Source organism: Procambarus clarkii, chromosome 41, assembly GCF_040958095.1.
Source record: "Procambarus clarkii isolate CNS0578487 chromosome 41, FALCON_Pclarkii_2.0, whole genome shotgun sequence".
Lineage (NCBI taxonomy): Eukaryota > Metazoa > Arthropoda > Malacostraca > Decapoda > Cambaridae > Procambarus > Procambarus clarkii.
This window is the reverse complement of record NC_091190.1, coordinates 32,095,622-32,112,189: the sequence shown is the minus strand read 5'-3', so window position 1 is coordinate 32,112,189 and position 16,568 is coordinate 32,095,622.

The window sequence follows — 16,568 nt, the reverse complement described above, 5'->3', positions numbered from 1 at the left end:
TTTCTCCGGTGTAGGCGATGTTGGGCACAGCCGACTTCAAAATAATCGATTGTAGAGCCGCTGTGTCTCTCAAGATCTTCAATTTGAAACGTCCCTCCGGATTTGAACTGTTGGCAGAGACAGTTCCAGTATACAGGTGGTTACTGAAAAGAGAAAGATCATTAACATGAACACCAACATTCATCGCAGGCTTACCGGACTTAGGAGGAGTTGGTTTAGGTTTTGGCGTTTCGGTGGTTCCTTTGTATTGAGACTTACCGCATTTATCTATGGTATGTCCATAGTCTACAATACTTACAGTACAATTGCGAGCCAGCTTGATCGGTACTCACTTTCTCGTAACTGTACCACGACTTCTTACTGGAGGATGGTTCTGGTGTCAGCCGGTGGATGAGGCTGTGTCAGCCGACTTAGCACACTTTAGGTAGTCGATTTCTTCTTTATCTGCTAAATATAGACGGACAGGAGGCGGCACACGCCTCAAGAATTCTTCAACTAGCATAAGGTTGACGAGTTCTGCAAAGGTAGAGACATGTGCTGCTTCCAGCCATTTCATAAAATATCTCCTTTTGGTGTTAGCAAACTCGAGAAAGGTAGTGGTACTTGCCTTCAGGTGGTCACGGAATTTCCTTCGATAACTTTCGGTGGAGAGAAGGTAGGCATCCAACACTGCTTGTTTCAGAGTCTGGTAGTCATTCTCAGACGCCAAAGTACTGAGGGTAACTGCAGCTCTACCTGTGAGATGTACTCTGAGAAGGGTGGCCCATTGGTCGGCAGGCCAACTAAGTTGATTAGCAAGGGTTTCAAAGGTGGTGAAAAACACGTCAACTTCTGTTTCTACAAATGATGGCATTAACTTACTTGCATGTGATATATTAAAACTGATGGGAAGATTGGCGGTAGCTTGCTGGCGTTGAGCGAGGTGTGAAGTTTCCAACATGAATTCTCGTTGACGACACTCCATAGCCAGAGTCGCTTATTGTTTGTCATATTCGTGTTGCATCTCCAATTGGCGTTGTTTTGTTTCAAGCTGTACTCGTTCCCGCTCACGGAGTATTGCAACCTCACGTTCCTTGAGGGTGATTTCACGTTCTTGTTCTTCCCTTCGTATGGCAGCTGCTTCTCTTTGCTGCTCGAGGGCTTCCCTTTTTGCTGCTCGCGTTCAATCTTGGCCAGCTCTAGTTTGAGTTTCATCGTTGCCAAATCAGTTTTATCTGCAATAAAGTAAGTTTCGTGAGTTTCAGAGTCTATCTTACCTTGTTCTAAGAAATGATCCAGTAGCAGGTTGTGTATCTCATTTTTGTTGGTTTGGTAGGGAACTTCTAGTTGATACTCATGTGCAAGAGTGTGTAATTCAGTCCTCTTGGCACGACTTAAAGTCCCTATTTCACCTGCTGGATCTGCACGGAAAGCTTGGAGACGAAACATTGTGAAATTAGCAAATAAATGCACAACGAATATACCGTTGTGATATAGTGAATGTCAGAAACAGGACAACGTGGCAACTGGTACCTATCCTGTGGAATCTTTAACAATTAAAGTTAATTACAAGATGTTAAATGATTAATTAAATCAAGGTCGCAGGAAATCTTGTACCCGGTACTCATGTAAGAGGATAAGGGCAAGAAAATCCTACTAAACAAGTGAAACTGAGTTTCTAAAACAAATGAAACAGTTAATTGCCTCAAAAGTAAAATTGGTAGTCCAAGAATGTAGGCATACCTTGCCGAGTCTCTATAGGACATAAGCAAGTTTTTCCCACTGAAATTAATATGATACTTACAGAATTAGCAAACTTTTGTGCTCTGAAAAAGAAAGCTAATTCCCTAGCAATGTATGTATCATCATCTCTGACCGACGTGTAGGGGTGCGAGGTGTCAACTGGTGACGAGAACTGCTGCTGAGGTCCCAATTCAGCAACTAAAGTTCGTGCTAGAGGAACTATGGCCCTCTTTATCCTCCTACTGTCAGATTGCAGAAGATTAGGTGCACTTGACCCGGGGGCAGACCACAGTACCAGGGTACCAATATGATGATCTGTCGAAAATATGAGAAATATCCTAGGGACAAAAGATGGTAAACACGAGTAATAACACGGAGGGAGAGATGACCAATTAAGAGAATGACTGAGGCCTACAGTCACCACGTAATCCAAAGTTGTCTCACCTTCACCATATGCTACTCTCGGAATGCACAATACACACAGCACCATATAAAAATAAAATTGAATATGAAAAATAGTAAAAAGCTACGTTACCAAAGCCAAATACGCTTACCATAAATTACTACTTGGCACCAGTACCTGAGTGAAGCTCCTAGGGCAGGCCCCCACTTTATGTGACGGTAAAGCGTTGGTGTTCGGCTGTTTCAAAAGCTAGCTAGGGGCAGGGCCTCGTCACATTAAAGAAAAAAACCCAGAAAAAGCTGGAACTTTCGTCTGTGGTAAGGTAATGGGAAGACACACAAAACACAAGTAAATTTAACAAAGAAATTTTAATTACGTTAGAAAAACAAGACATGAATAAAATTAAGCATAAAATATACAAGGCAAGTCAACAAACAAAATAATAAGAATAATCACTGGCAAATGAAAAGTTATGTTAAGACAAGTGAGTTATAGCAAAATAAATAATAATGATGCCGGAATATTGGCTTCGAGCTGCCACCTCCCTTAGTACACGAAAGCCAAGGCTTAGTCTACCAATGAGAGATGTCAACTGCAAGGAGCACTGGGATATTCTGACTACTCTGGGCCACTGCAGCCCAGACATCAACTTGTGGCGGAGGGCAGGTGCGACGGGACACCAGCCAATCAGCGACAGGTAGGCAATGGACAAGCAGTTTGCCGGTTAATGGTGGCGGTGGGTAGCAGGTGTGCCGGTGTGCTGGATACGTTTTGCTCTCTGGGCAAAACGTTTTGGAGATACTTGCTGGATATATCTTCTATATTATCTGTTGTTGTTACGTACTTTGAAGGGAAGAGCAGGCTCAATCTCTCTTGAAAGAGATTATCGTCACAATATATATATATATATATATATATATATATATATATATATATATATATATATATATATATATATATATATATATATATATATATACTCTGTACTTAGTATATAAATCAAATAGATAAGATTTGGTGGTCTTATCACCACCAAATCAACTAAGCCCAGATTTGTGTGAGACCAATAGTCAATTTATCCATCATGGTTATGTTTGGTGAAGAGTATCACTCAATCTCAACAATCCTGTAATGTAATTGTGTGTTCCCATAGTAAGTGTAAAATAATCCAGAGTTGTTCAATAAAACCCATGTGTTAAGATGTAACCCACAGTGTACTTATTGTCCAACTTAGACTAAGAATACTTGATCCTTCCCCCATTATCACATACGATACATACATTTCCTTCCATTATTCATAATAAAGTAAGGACGGGTTTTGTTAGTCTGTACTCTTGGGTATGGCTTACAAGCAGCCCTGCTGCTGCAATATGTTACCAAAATATATTATCCCATACTCCGAGATATGTTTATAAAAAATATTGGCCTTGCTGTGAATGTGTTAATCTGTCAGTAATATTAACCCTGCTCTGAAATAGCTAATGCAAAGCATGTATAAAAATATTATGTAATTTGTATTAGTAAATAAAGTACTGTAATATTAGTTTTTGTTGTAAATACATCTAGCATAACTAAATATTCTTTTCCACGGGATAACAAGCCAGAGGAATGTTCAGTGTGTTTTAACGATTATGATAACAATCAACTACGACCTCGTACACTGCCATGTGGCCACACATTCTGCTCCCAGTGTGTTGACAATGCTATCAAGAATGGTCAGCTGACCTGCCCCAGCTGCCGTGCCGAGCATGCTGCCACAGCTGCCACTCAGTTCCCAATTAGCTATGCTGTGGAGGCTTTTGTTAGGAAACTAAAAAAATATCCAGCCATCAACTGAGGAAGTAGTGCCAGCAAAACCTTATGAAGGTCCCGCCAGAGGCATCAGTAAGAAGTTACGTTCCCTGGTGCAGGAGCAGAAGAGCATCATCAGCAGCCTCATTACTAGCTGTGAAGAGGTACTGTCCCAGCTGGGGGAGTACCGGGGTCAGCTGGGGGACTGGAAGACTCACCACCTCCAGCTCCAGGACAGACTCTATGCTCTGGTAGAGCAGAACAAGTCAGCAATGAAACTCTTGGAACTGGAGGATACCAGTGTGGTGGATATGACAACACAAGGAGAGGAAGGGAAGACTCAGCTGCAGGCCATGTTGGGGAGCCTCGACACAGTCAACACTCCACAGGAGTTTGATACAACCATAGACACAGCTGATGAGTGCAGCATGAAGGTAGAAGATTGGCTCCAGAAGTGCCAGGAACACTTCCCTAATGTCAAGACAGTCCACACCTCAGTGAAGGTACACTGCTGAAGGTTACATTGTTCTCACCCAACAGAGTGTAGTATTCCATCTATATAAACACTTTTGACATGGAGACACATCAAGATGAGAGTTGACTTTATATATAGGAAACTTTCTGGGGGGAGCCCCGTTGGTTTCCTGAAGCTATCCAGCCTGATATGGATATACTGTATTAGCTTTCTGGAATCACTCGATGTGCATGGAGTTCTTGCCTACCGGGGACCACATGCCAGAACTTGGCTCCCTCAGAGAGGCACAAGGAGCAATGGCCTATAGAAACTCCCATGTGGTTGGGAGCATTCTATGTCTGCCATCAACCAGGACAGGCACCCAGAAAGGTAGGTGCCCCAAAACAAACCCCTATTCTGGTGAAAATATTGCTACCGAAATCCGAACGAGTTGACAGAACTCCCCAAACGAAAATTAGCAAATGAGCATGACGTCGTCATGTTGCTGCGCTGCTGTCTGTGCTACCTTACCACCCTCCTCCCTGGGAGGGGGAAGGGGGAGTCCCAGACCCTCACACCAGCGATCCACTCTTCAGTTCTTGGCCGATGTGATAATGGCGAGGTCTTATGCATCTGGCTCCTGAATTTGTCTCAGTTTCTGTGCCTTGTGGCATGGTCTGTGTCTAAGGGTGGTGTGCAAGCCAGGAGTAATATTCTTCAGTATTTGGGCTGCATGCACCTAGGGTCGCCTTCCCTCGGTGCTTTGTAAGTACTGCCTTTGGGGCTTATGGCCACCTTCCAAAAATCACCTTGGGATCTACCTCTGCTGTGTCTTTACTGCTCGGTACTTGGCTGCCCTTGGAGTCAACTGGCGTTTTTGTTGCCCTTGTTTGCATCAGGGTAGGAGGTAGTTTTCGTCACTGGTATGACGTACCCCGCTGGTAGCGTGGGGTACTGCACAGCTAGTTATCACCTATAATGCAGCCGGCTCTGTTCCACCTGGATAAGTTGTCCTCTTGTAGGGTTTTTCTTTTGTTTTTGTTTTCCTGCCTGGTGGGTGGGTCTGCCTTTGGTTGGTTGCCCCTATATATATTCAGGGTATCTATATATACATATCTGTGTTCATTGTGGTATCCCCTGCTAGGTCCTCTGTGAGTGGACACGTCCTGGGGGTTCAGCTTTTAGAAGTTTGCTTGGTAGTTTTGGGTGCCGGTTTGCAGGATTCCTGCCCGGCTTCCCTTAGCTTGTTACCAAGGCTAAGGGCCCTGGGAAACCACGCAGGGGCTCCGAGGTCCGATGGATGCGACCCTTGAGTTCCCTCTCGCTTTGTGTGAGGTTGATAGTTGCTCTGTCTCCTTGTATCAGGGTGACAATCACCAGTTGTACCTCCACCATGCTGCGTGTAGGGTCAGTGATTCTTTTGACCCAGAGTCATGTGACGTTTGTTGTTTGTACATTCTCCAGTTCACCCATGCTACTGATCATGATATGAGGGTGCAGGCAGCAGCTGCATTGCATGCTAGGTTTAGGTTGCTGCAATGTGATTGGTTAGTTGCTTCCCCAGATGCCCCGAGACTGGCCCGTTTTGGTTTTAGTGGCACGAACTTGTGGGTGGGAGTCACTTCGACTTTGGTTCCATCTGTCCCTCCTTGTCCTTCCCAGTTTTCACCTATAACAGTGGCTGGCGCTTTTTCATCTTGGTATGATGTCCTATTGCGAGGTTTTTCTTTTTCTTTTAGCCTGGTGGGGGGGGGGGTCTGCCTTGGTGTGCCTCCTCCTTTATATTAGGGTTGTTTTTGTTTGGTGTTACCCCCAGGTTCACCCTCGTGAGTGGACACGTCCCGGGGGTTCAGCATTAGCAGTGCTGACTGGTAGCTTGGGTGCTGGTTAGCAGTACCCTGCCTGGGATTACCCATAGCAGACCCAGTCTAGGGGCCCTGGGAAACCCCGCTGGGGCACTCGGGATCCAATGGATGAGACCCCTGAGTTCGCACTCACTTTGTGTAAGTTTGAGGCTTGCTCTGTCCCTTTGTCTTAAGGTGATGCTCATTGTTTTTGCCTCCGTCGTGTTGCCTGTTGGGTCGGTGACACATTTGACCCTGAGTCCTGCGAGCTTTGTTGCTTGTTTGTGACTCAATTCACTCAATCTAATGATGACATTATTCGGATTCACGCGGCTCGCTCGTTACATGATAGGTTAACCCTAAAATGGCGCATGGCTATATACCATTTGACACCCACAGGTGCATACAAAAAAAAAAAAAAATTTCTTCCTAACCTGTTAATTTGTGTTCACTGATAATGGGAAAAATACTAAAAAAAATCGTAAGTGGCATATATTGCCTGCTATAGGGCGGGGAAGTCTGGCAAAAAACAGGCGCTGACTCAGAGTGCGTCCCAGGCGGTCTGTTGCTCGCCAGCTGTCAGGCCAGAGTTGCCACAAAGAGATAATTACCTAATTATTTCAATGTCTCTAATTGATTTTTCTTAGTTTTTTTGCAGTAATATTATTCAATAGTGTGTAGTGTGATATATTTATATAATAAAATGAGTGAATCATCGCTGTACTCAAAAATATGGTGTCCATATTGTTGATTCAATTATGTTCATCAAACAGTGAACAAATACTTTGTCGGTTATTACACTATATACACAGGTTATATATAAGTATCTGCATGTTTTGTTCACCATAACGAACCACTAAGTTGCTATTATGAGTCAAAAAGTAACGAGGAGTGACCGCCACACACCAGCCAGCCACTTGCTGCCACTCACTCCCTCCCTCAACACCTCACTCGCCCACATTCTCCTCCCACCATACTGATTTTGCTTTTATTCACTATATACAGACGTTATATATAAGTACATTCGTGTTCACCATAACGAAACACTAAGTTGGCATGCTGAGTGGCAGTGCCAGTAGCAGCCCGCCACTGGCTGCTACTTTCTCCCTCCCTCAAGTAACCTGACTCACCCACATTCTCCTCCCACAATACTGTTTTTGCTTTTATTCACTATATATAGACGCTATATATAAGTATCTACATTCGTGTTCACCATAACGAACCACTAAGTTCATATGCTGAGTGGCAGTGGCAGCCTGCCACTGGCTGCCACTCCCTCCCTCACCTCACCTCACCTGACTTGCCACCATTCTCCTCCCACCATACTGTTTTTGCTTTTATATACAGACGTTATATATAAGTATTTACATGTTTTGTTCACCATAACTGTACATCTAAGCTTGTATGGTGAGTAAAAGTACAAAGACGTAGGACCTCACTCAGTCAGCTGGTGGCTGCCGCCCTCAAGGCCAGACGCACTAATATTTCTCCTCCAACAATACTGTTTGTGGTGTTATTACGCTATATACACACACATTATATATAAATATCTACCTGTTTTATTCACCATACATGTACAAGTAAACTGGTATGGTTCCGACAGACCATCGTGGTCACCAGTAAACAACATGATAAGTCGTGCAGACAACGCCACCGCCCTCACCAAAATGGCGGCTCCCAACCTCCTACTCTTGCTGTTTATACCATCTATGCACACGTTATATATAAGTATCTACATTTGTGTTTACCATAATGAACCACTAAGCTGGTATGGTGGGTGCAGTCAATAAAAGGTGGCCACACACAGTCAGAAGACAACGCCACCACCCTCCCCTCCCACAGCATTACTCCTCCCAACATGGAGCACAGCGCTAAATATCACCACAATCCTGCTATTATCAGAACCCTGGTCAGTTTTATCACAGGGGTCTTCTGTAATAATATCATCGCTACATAATAGCATGAACAAGTATATTATGGCATTTTAGGCGATGCTGTGGTCACAATCTGAACAGCAGTGCTGTGAGCTCATGCTGCGTGCGTCAGGCTTGGTAGCTTACTCAATACTGAGGCCCCTAACACCCGGGAATTTGGCCCACGATTTTAAAAAAAAATGGCTTCTGTTTACAAGAGCCCTGATGAAGGTGTGGTGAACCCCGTGTATCCGCGGGCCGTTTAAATCTTGTGTAGTACTCCAAAGCATCATATGATGTGGTACACAATTTACTGCAAGTCGGGCAAAGCATCATATGATGCGATGCGCAATTTATGGGTTAAGGTTGTTGCAAGGCGCTAGGTTGGTTGCTTCCTCGGATACCCCAAGGCTGTCCCATTTTGCTTATAGGGACCCGGACTTGGGGTGTTGGTCATGTCAGCCTTGGATCAGTGCGCGCCCCCTCATTCTTCCCCTGCTGTGGTTCATTCAGCCCCCCCCCCTGCTTCTGGCTCCTAAGTATCTGGGGGCTTCGGGGTCGGGGCAGGGTTTAGAGGTTTCTGAGACTCGGGCTGTTTCGTGGGTTGCCCCTTCTAGGGTGGCTATGGAGGCATTCAAGTCTGTTCCTCCAGCCATAGCTCTGGGGTCTGACCAGTGGGCTCGCTCTCTTCCTGCTATTTCAGCCTCCCCAAGTTTTTCTTGTGAGGCCGGGGCTTTGGAGGACGACTCGTCCCCGGGGCCTGACATGGAAGAGGTTCCTGGTGGTTGGGGAGGAGCTGATTTGGGGGCCTTGGGCCCCGTTGGATCCCACCTGGGTTTTCCGACCCACCGAGCGGAGCTTACTGTTACAAAAAGTGGTGTTTTCCTTCCCCTACCCCCCCTTCCTCTGCGTACGAGTTGGATTAGGGTTCAGCTCCTCCCCAGTTTCGGTTCCCTGTCCCTGCAGATCCTTCGGTTCTGTCCTTTCGGAGGTTTTTGGCTTCTCGCGCCTCGCCTACTGCGGACAGCCATTTCGGCTTACCTCCTCCGCGACCCAGAATATGCCTCCATAAAGGATCCATCTTCCTTCAGGTCTGGTTCTTCATCTCCATTCTGGGTTCGTTATGAGGTTCCGGGCCCGTCTTGGCTTGCGGACTGCCCTTTGTTCTCGCTGGATGCTTGGGACTCCTTCTGTCGTACCTGCAGGCTTGAGTGGCGCGAGGCGTTGACTGTGGTCCAGGTTTACCTACGGGGGGGAGGGGGGGGGGTGCGATTTTGAGCACCTTAATGAGTGCCTTTTTGCTCCTTCCCTTCTGCAGGATGTTGGCGCAGTTCAGCTTCATTTGCCGCTCCCTTCCATGTCGGCTGCGCTTGTGGCTGAGGACTTGCACGTGTGTAGCTTGCTGGCTTTGGTCCTTCATTTCTTTTCCCCCTCCTGGAGCTGTCTTCGGATTGGCTTTGTGGAGGATGTAGAGGCGCTTGGGGCCATTCCTGGGTCTGGTGCCTTGGTCTCGGCTGCTCGTGCATCGTCTGCACTTTTGAAGCTGTTTGCGCCAATCCTGCGGTATGCGCTTTCACAGTTTTTTGCTGCGCATCTCGCCTGTCGACAGGTGGTGCTCGCTTCCTCCTTGGAATCCGCTTGGGCCCCTGGCTCTTAGATTGTTTTCACACTTGTGTCCTTTGTTGTTTGCGGCCTTTGCAGTGGAGCAGTATAGGCTGGTGGCTTCTTCCAGTTGCCGCCCGATGTCTGATTTGTTGGTTCTCCAGGGTTCTCATGTTAGTTCTTCCCGGAGGGGTCATGCCAGGGCTCGCGGTTCTGCACGTTGGGGTGGGCCACAGTTGCCGGTTTCGGAGCTGGTGCCGCCTTTGGTCCCGGCTGCACCTGGTAGGCGTGGTGCTCGCTCTGCAGGCAGGTCAAGTTCTCGTAAGGGGCATCAGCCCTTTCGCGGTTCACCCTATTGATGGGGCGATGGGGGGGGGGGAAGGCTTGCTCTGTTTGCTTATGCCTGGTCTCATGATTTGTGGGATTTTCAGGTTGTTTCTTGCGGCCTGTGGTAGCGTTAGGTGGCCCCTCCTTCAGGGGGTTCGGGGCTGGCAGGGCAGGCCTCTTCTTTTGTGCTCTGTTAGGTCGTCTTGGAGTGGGTGCACTTGGTCGTGGTCGAAACGATCACGTCTCTCAGGTGGGTTTCCCGACTGTTTCTAGTTCAGAAACTGGACTGTGCGAACCTGTGGTTCATTCTGGATTTGTCCCTTCTCAACCCCTGGGTTTCTTGCCCCTCATTTCAGATGATCACTCTGTCCCAGGTCCGGCTTCTGTTGGAGCCAGGCGCTTGGATGGTGTTCCTGGACCTCAAGGACGTGTATTCGCACGTCCCAATTTATCTGGGGTTCTGGGACTGGCTCAGTTTTGTTGTGGGGTGCAAGAGTTACTGCTTTCATTGTCTATCGTTCGGGTTGACCTGGCACCTCGCGTGTTTACACGCCTTACCCGGGTCATGGTGGCCCGTCTGCATCTGTTAGGTGTTCGGGTTTTGGCCTACCTTGATGACTGGCTGGTTTGGGCTACATGTCAGTTCACGTGTCAGCTCGCCAGGGATTTATTTCTATCCGAGCTTGCCGGGTTCTGGTTCTGGGTGAACTGGAGGAAGTCCCATCTGGTTCCCTCTAAGGTTCGGTCTTTGCTGGGTCTTGTGTGGGACGTTGTGACCACTTCCTTGTCTCTTCCTCCGGTGGATCTGCTTTGTCTACATTCCAGCCTTCGTCTGTTCCTGAGGGGCTCTAGGGTCACACGGCGGTTGCTCGAGGGTTTGTGCGGTGTAGCCTGAACTTTGTCGTGATGGTCTACCCACCGGGTCGGGTTTGGCTTCGTCGGCTGTTCTGGTTTCTTCAGGGGCGTCTCTTGCATCTCTCTTGCGACCGCTGAGTTCGGCCTCCTGAGGCTTTGCGTCAGTTGCTGTGTTGCCAGCTTCCTCTAAGGGTTTTTCGGGGTTCAGTACCTTGGCTTTTCCCGAGCCCTCACTCAATGTGTTCACACTCTTCGTCTCCTGGCAGGGGTTTTGTGACCTGTGCTGACCAAGCTGGCCAAGGACGATGGGGTCCGTCCTTCCATCGGGCTCAAAGCACGGTGCGGGAGTTCGTGGCTGTGTGGATGTCGCTCTGGAGGATTCGGGTCGCTGGCGGGTCAACGATCCGGCTCCATTTGGACTGTTTCCCAGTGGTTCATTGCCTGAACCACGGGAGTTCGATGCGGTCCTTGGCTCTTTGGGGCTGGTCACTTCGGGTGACTCGTCTGCTGAGTTCTTAGGGTTTGGCTCCCCTGACAGTTCACGTTTGGGGGGTCCAATGTCCTGACAGACGGCCTGTCCCACTTCCTTCCCCTTGCAACGGAGTGGACAGTCGACACAGTTAGCTCTGCCGGACATTCGAGCCTCCGGTGGTGGACCTCTTCGCGTCGGCGTGGCGCCCTTCCTCGACTGCGAGCCGTCGGCGTTCATGCTTTTCGGCAGGACTGGGCGAGGTGGGGGTTACCTGTACCTCTTCCCCCCGGTTCAGATGTTGCTCCAGGTCCTAGCTCGCTGGAAGTCTTACCTGGGTTGAGTTGTCCTGGCTCCTTGGTGGCCTGCCCAGCCTTGGTTTCAGGTTCTGCTTGCTCAGTGTTTGAACCCGAGGGTCTTTTGCAGCTCTGCCTCTTTCAGCAGATTGGTCCAGCCCGATATAAAGTTAGTTCGTTCTTCTCGAGTCTTTGTGTCTGGATTTTCTGACTCGAGTCTATCACAACTTGTATGGTGTGCAGGTGGCTTTGTTGTTGGTCTCCCACCTGCGTGCTTTGACTAGGCACCAGTATGAACTTTCCTGGCGATCCTTCCGGTTTTTCCTCTCATTGCGTAGGTGTACTTCGATCTCTAATAGGGTTGTTTTTGTCCATGCTTTCGTGGTTGTTTCAAGATCATCTTGTGCCAAATACTGTCGCCTCATATTGTGCTGCGCTGACGGAGTCGCTCCAACTTGCGTTCGGTGTTGATGTTATGTCTGCTCTGTTCCGCAAGCTGTCTCGTACGTTGTTTCACCACCGGCCTGCTCATGCGCCACCTGAGCCGTCCTGGTCTTCGGACCGGGTGCTCTCTTTTCTCTCTTCTCCTCAGTTTGTTGTGGCCCCTTCAGTTCAGGACTGTTTTTCTAAGGCTCTTATCCTGTAGGCATTGGCCTCTGGGGGGTCGGGTTGGGGAGCTTCATGCTCTCCTCCAGCGCAGGGGTTTCTGCTCCTTTGGTCCTGGTAGTAGGTTTGTTCTGTTGCAGCCGTCTTTTTCTGGCGAAGAATGAGTCTGCTGCTTTCCGAAGGGGTCCTTGGGTTGTTGATGCTTGGATGGTCAGGCCGGGGCTGCATCATGTGTTGTGTCCGGTTGCGGCTCTCCATCGTTATTTGCGCGCCAAGGCTGTGGTGGCTGGGGATGTGCGTAGGGTGGACCCAGTTTCCCTTCTTTCCTGTTCCCAGGCTCTGGTCTCCCAGGTCGTCTGCAGGGTTAAGTCTAGCCAGCCTGCGTTCTATCCTCGTGCCCATGACGTTCGTAAGTTTGCTGCACTGGCTGCCATCTTTGGTAACATGTCTTGGGTTTATATTCGGACACTGGGTTGTTGGTGGTCGGACACAAGTCGAGCCTGGCCTCGGGCCGGGCTTGGGGAGTAGAAGAGCTCTTAGAACCCCATCAACCAGGTATCAACCAGGGTTCTGGCCCCTCGCTACCTGGTCAAAGTCCTTGGACCTAGTAGGGCCTGTACTGCATTGGTCGGCAGATGCAGCCAGTTGTCTCAGCTTCGCGTTGAGGAGTGAGGACTGACCGCCGCCTGGGTAAGTCTCTGTTTTTCCTTGTCTTTGGGTAGTTAGCTCCTGGGAGCTGACAGGGTGCCCCCCAGAAAACCAGCGTTGAATGTAATGAATCGCTGTATTACATTGCAAATGTAATGAATACTGGAGTGAACGATATGGAAGAAAATACAGAATAGAACCAGTGAAGAACAGAGGTGCCATAGGCACAATCAGAGATGAATAAACATGAGAGGTCCGGGGTTGTTCAACGTCCTACCAGCGAGCATCAGAAATATTGCCGGAACACCCGTGGGCATCTTCAAGAGAAAACTAGATTGTTTTCTTCAAGGAGTGCCGAACCAACCGGGCTGTGTTGGGTATGTGGGCCTGTGGGCTGCTCCAAGCAACAGCCTAGTGGACCAAACTCTCACAAGTTGCTACTTGTGAGCAGCAGCTTCTACTCCCTAAGCCCGGCCTCGGGCCGGGCTTGGGGAGTAGAAGAACTCCCAGAACCCCATCAAGCAGGTATCGCTATTTTCTGGGTGAGTCCCAAAGGCTGCCCGGCATCCCTCCCTCTAGTCGGCGGTGTTTTTCGTGAGTTTTGACATCCAAGTGAGTTTAGAGCCCCAGGCGTGAGGGTCTGGGGCTCTCCCTTCCCCCTCCCGGGGAGGATTACATAGACAGTGGCGCTGCAACGTGATGACGTCATGCTCGTTTGCTAATTTTCGTTTGGGGAGTTCTGTCCACTCGTTCAACTTTTGGTAGCAATATTTTCACCAGAATAAGGGTTTGTTTTAGGGTGCCTACCTTTCTGGGTGCCAGACCCTGTCGATGGCAGACATAGAATGCTCCCAACAAGGGGGTTTCTATAGGCCATTGCTCCTCACGCCTCTTTGAGGGGGGCCAGGTTCTCGCTCATGGTCCCTGGTAGAACTCCATGCACACTGACTGATGCGAGAAAGCTAATATATCCATATCTGCGGGGAGCCTCCGGGACTCACCCAGAAAATGACGTTTCATTACGTTCAGCGCTGGTTTTTTGCTCTAATACCTGAAACATTGTTATTAATAAAGTCAACTGTCATCTTGGTGTTTCTCTATACTGTGGTCAGCACTCAGTGTTCACTTCACCCATGTCAACTGTCATCATAGTGACAGACTGACTACAGGTGTAGTTTCAGTTTCCTAATGCTTCGTTATAGTCCAGTTACTTTACTCAGTGCCTGATGCTTCATTATAGTCCAGTTACTTTACTCAGTGCCTGATGCTTCATTATAGTCCAGTTACTTTACTCAGAGCCTGATGCTTCATTATAGTCCAGTTACTTTACTCAGAGCCTGATGCTTCATTATAGTCCAGTTACTATACTCAGAGCCTGATGCTTCATTATAGTCCAGTTACTTTACTCAGAGCCTGATGCTTCATTATAATCCAGTTACTTTACTCAGAGCCTGATGCTTCATTATAGTCCAGTTACTTTACTCAGAGCCTGATGCTTCATTATAGTCCAGTTACTTTACTCAGAGCCTGATGCTTCATTATAGTCCAGGTTCTACCATTAATGTTTGTGTTGGTAATGAGAGGTGCAGGAGACCATCAGGGAGGCCCTGGAGATGATGACCACAGAGACAGGTGCCACAGCTGACCCCGTACACCTGGGAGACTCAGCCTCCACCATTAATGTTTGTGTTGGTAATGACAGGTGCAGGAGACCATCAGGGAGGTCCTGGAGATGATGACCACAGAGACAGGTGCCACAGCTGACCCCGTACACCTGGGAGACTCAGCCTCCACCATTAATGTTTGTGTTGGTAATGACAGGTGCAGGAGACCATCAGGGAGGCCCTGGAGATGATGACCACAGAGACAGGTGCCACAGCTGACCCCGAACACCTGGGATACTCAGCCTCCAGCATCATGAATAAAGTTCAGGAAATCACAGGAGAGATCCCCCAGAAGCAATTAACAGTAAGTTTATTCTTATATCACAAGATATTGAGTTGTATTTTGAGGAGAGGAAGCTGTTCTTAGGTTTATCGAGGTTCCCCAAGGTCAACTACTGACTTAATATACAATACACAACAGTTGCCTAACTCCTGGAAAAACATTTACTGCTAGGTGAACAGTGGAATCTGGTGAAAGGAAACATGGGAATAATTTCTGTCCTACACGATGATTGAACTTGCGATTCTCTATTGAACCCAGGATCCTGGCCCCCTCGCAGAGGCACAGAGAGCGGGTGACACTCCACCAACCTGGTGATGGAGCTACAGGTCCTACACCAACCCCCCTGCCAGTAGAGGGGGGCTGGAGCTACAGGTCCTTCACCAACCCCCTGCCAGTAGAGGGGGGCTGGAGCTACCGGTCCAGCACCAACCCACCCCCCTGCCAGTAGAGGGGGGCTGGAGCTACAGGTCCTTCACCAACCCCCTGCCAGTAGAGGGGGGCTGGAGCTACAGGTCCTTCACCAACCCCCTGCCAGTAGAGGGGGGCTGGAGCTACAGGTCAAGCACCAACCCCCTGCCAGTAGAGGGGGGCTGGAGCTACAGGTCCTTCACCAACCCCGTGCCAGTAGAGGGGGGCTCGAGCTACAGGTCCTTCACCAACCCCCTGCCAGTAGAGGGGGCCTGGAGCAACAGGTCCAGCACCAACCCCCTGCCAGTAGAGGGAAGGCTGGAGCTACAGGTCCTTCACCAACCCCCTGCCAGTAGAGGGAGGCTGGAGCTACAGGTCCTTCACCAACCCCCTGCCAGTAGAGGGGGGCTGGAGCTACATGTCCAGCACCAACCCCCTGCCAGTAGAGGGGGGCTGAAGCTACAGGTCCAGCACGAAACCCCTGCCAGTAGAGGGGGACTTGAGCTACACGTCCAGTACCAACCCCGTGCCAGTAGAGGGGGCTGGAGCTACAGGCCCAGTACCAACTCCTGCCAGTAGAGGGGGGGGGGCTGTAGCTACAGGTCTAGCATCAACCCGTGCCAGTAGAGGAAGGCTAGAGCTACAGGTCCAGCACCAACCCCCTGCCAGTAGATGGGGGCTGGAGCTACAGGTCCAGCACCAACCCCCTGCCAGTTGAGGGGGGCTGGAGATACAGGTCCAGTACCAGCCTCCTGCCAGTAGAGGGGGGGGGCTGGAGCTACAGGTCCAGCACCAACCCCCTGCCAGTAGAGGGGGGGCTGGAGCTACAGATCCAAAACCAACCCCCTGCCAGTAGAGAAGGGTGGGGTGGAGCTGCAGGTCCAGCACCATCCCCCTGCCAGTAGAGTGGGGCTGGAGCTACAGGTCCAGAACCAAACCATCTGCCAGTAGAGGGGGGCTGGAGCTACAGGTCCAGCACCAACCTCCCTGCCAGTAGAGGGGGGCTGGAGCTACAGGTCCAGCACCAACCTCCTGCCAGTAGAGGGGGGCTGGAGCTACAGGTCCAGCACCAACCTCCCTGCCAGTAGTGGGATGCTGGAGCTACAGATCCAGTACCAACCCCCTGCCAGTAGAGGGGGGGGCTGGAGCTACAGGTCCAGTACCAACCCTCTGCCAGTAGAGGTGGGCTGGAGCTACAGGCCCAGTACCAACCCCCCCTCCCCCTGTCAGTAGAGGAGGGCTGAAGCTACAGGTCCAGCACCAACCCCCTGCCAGTAGAGGTG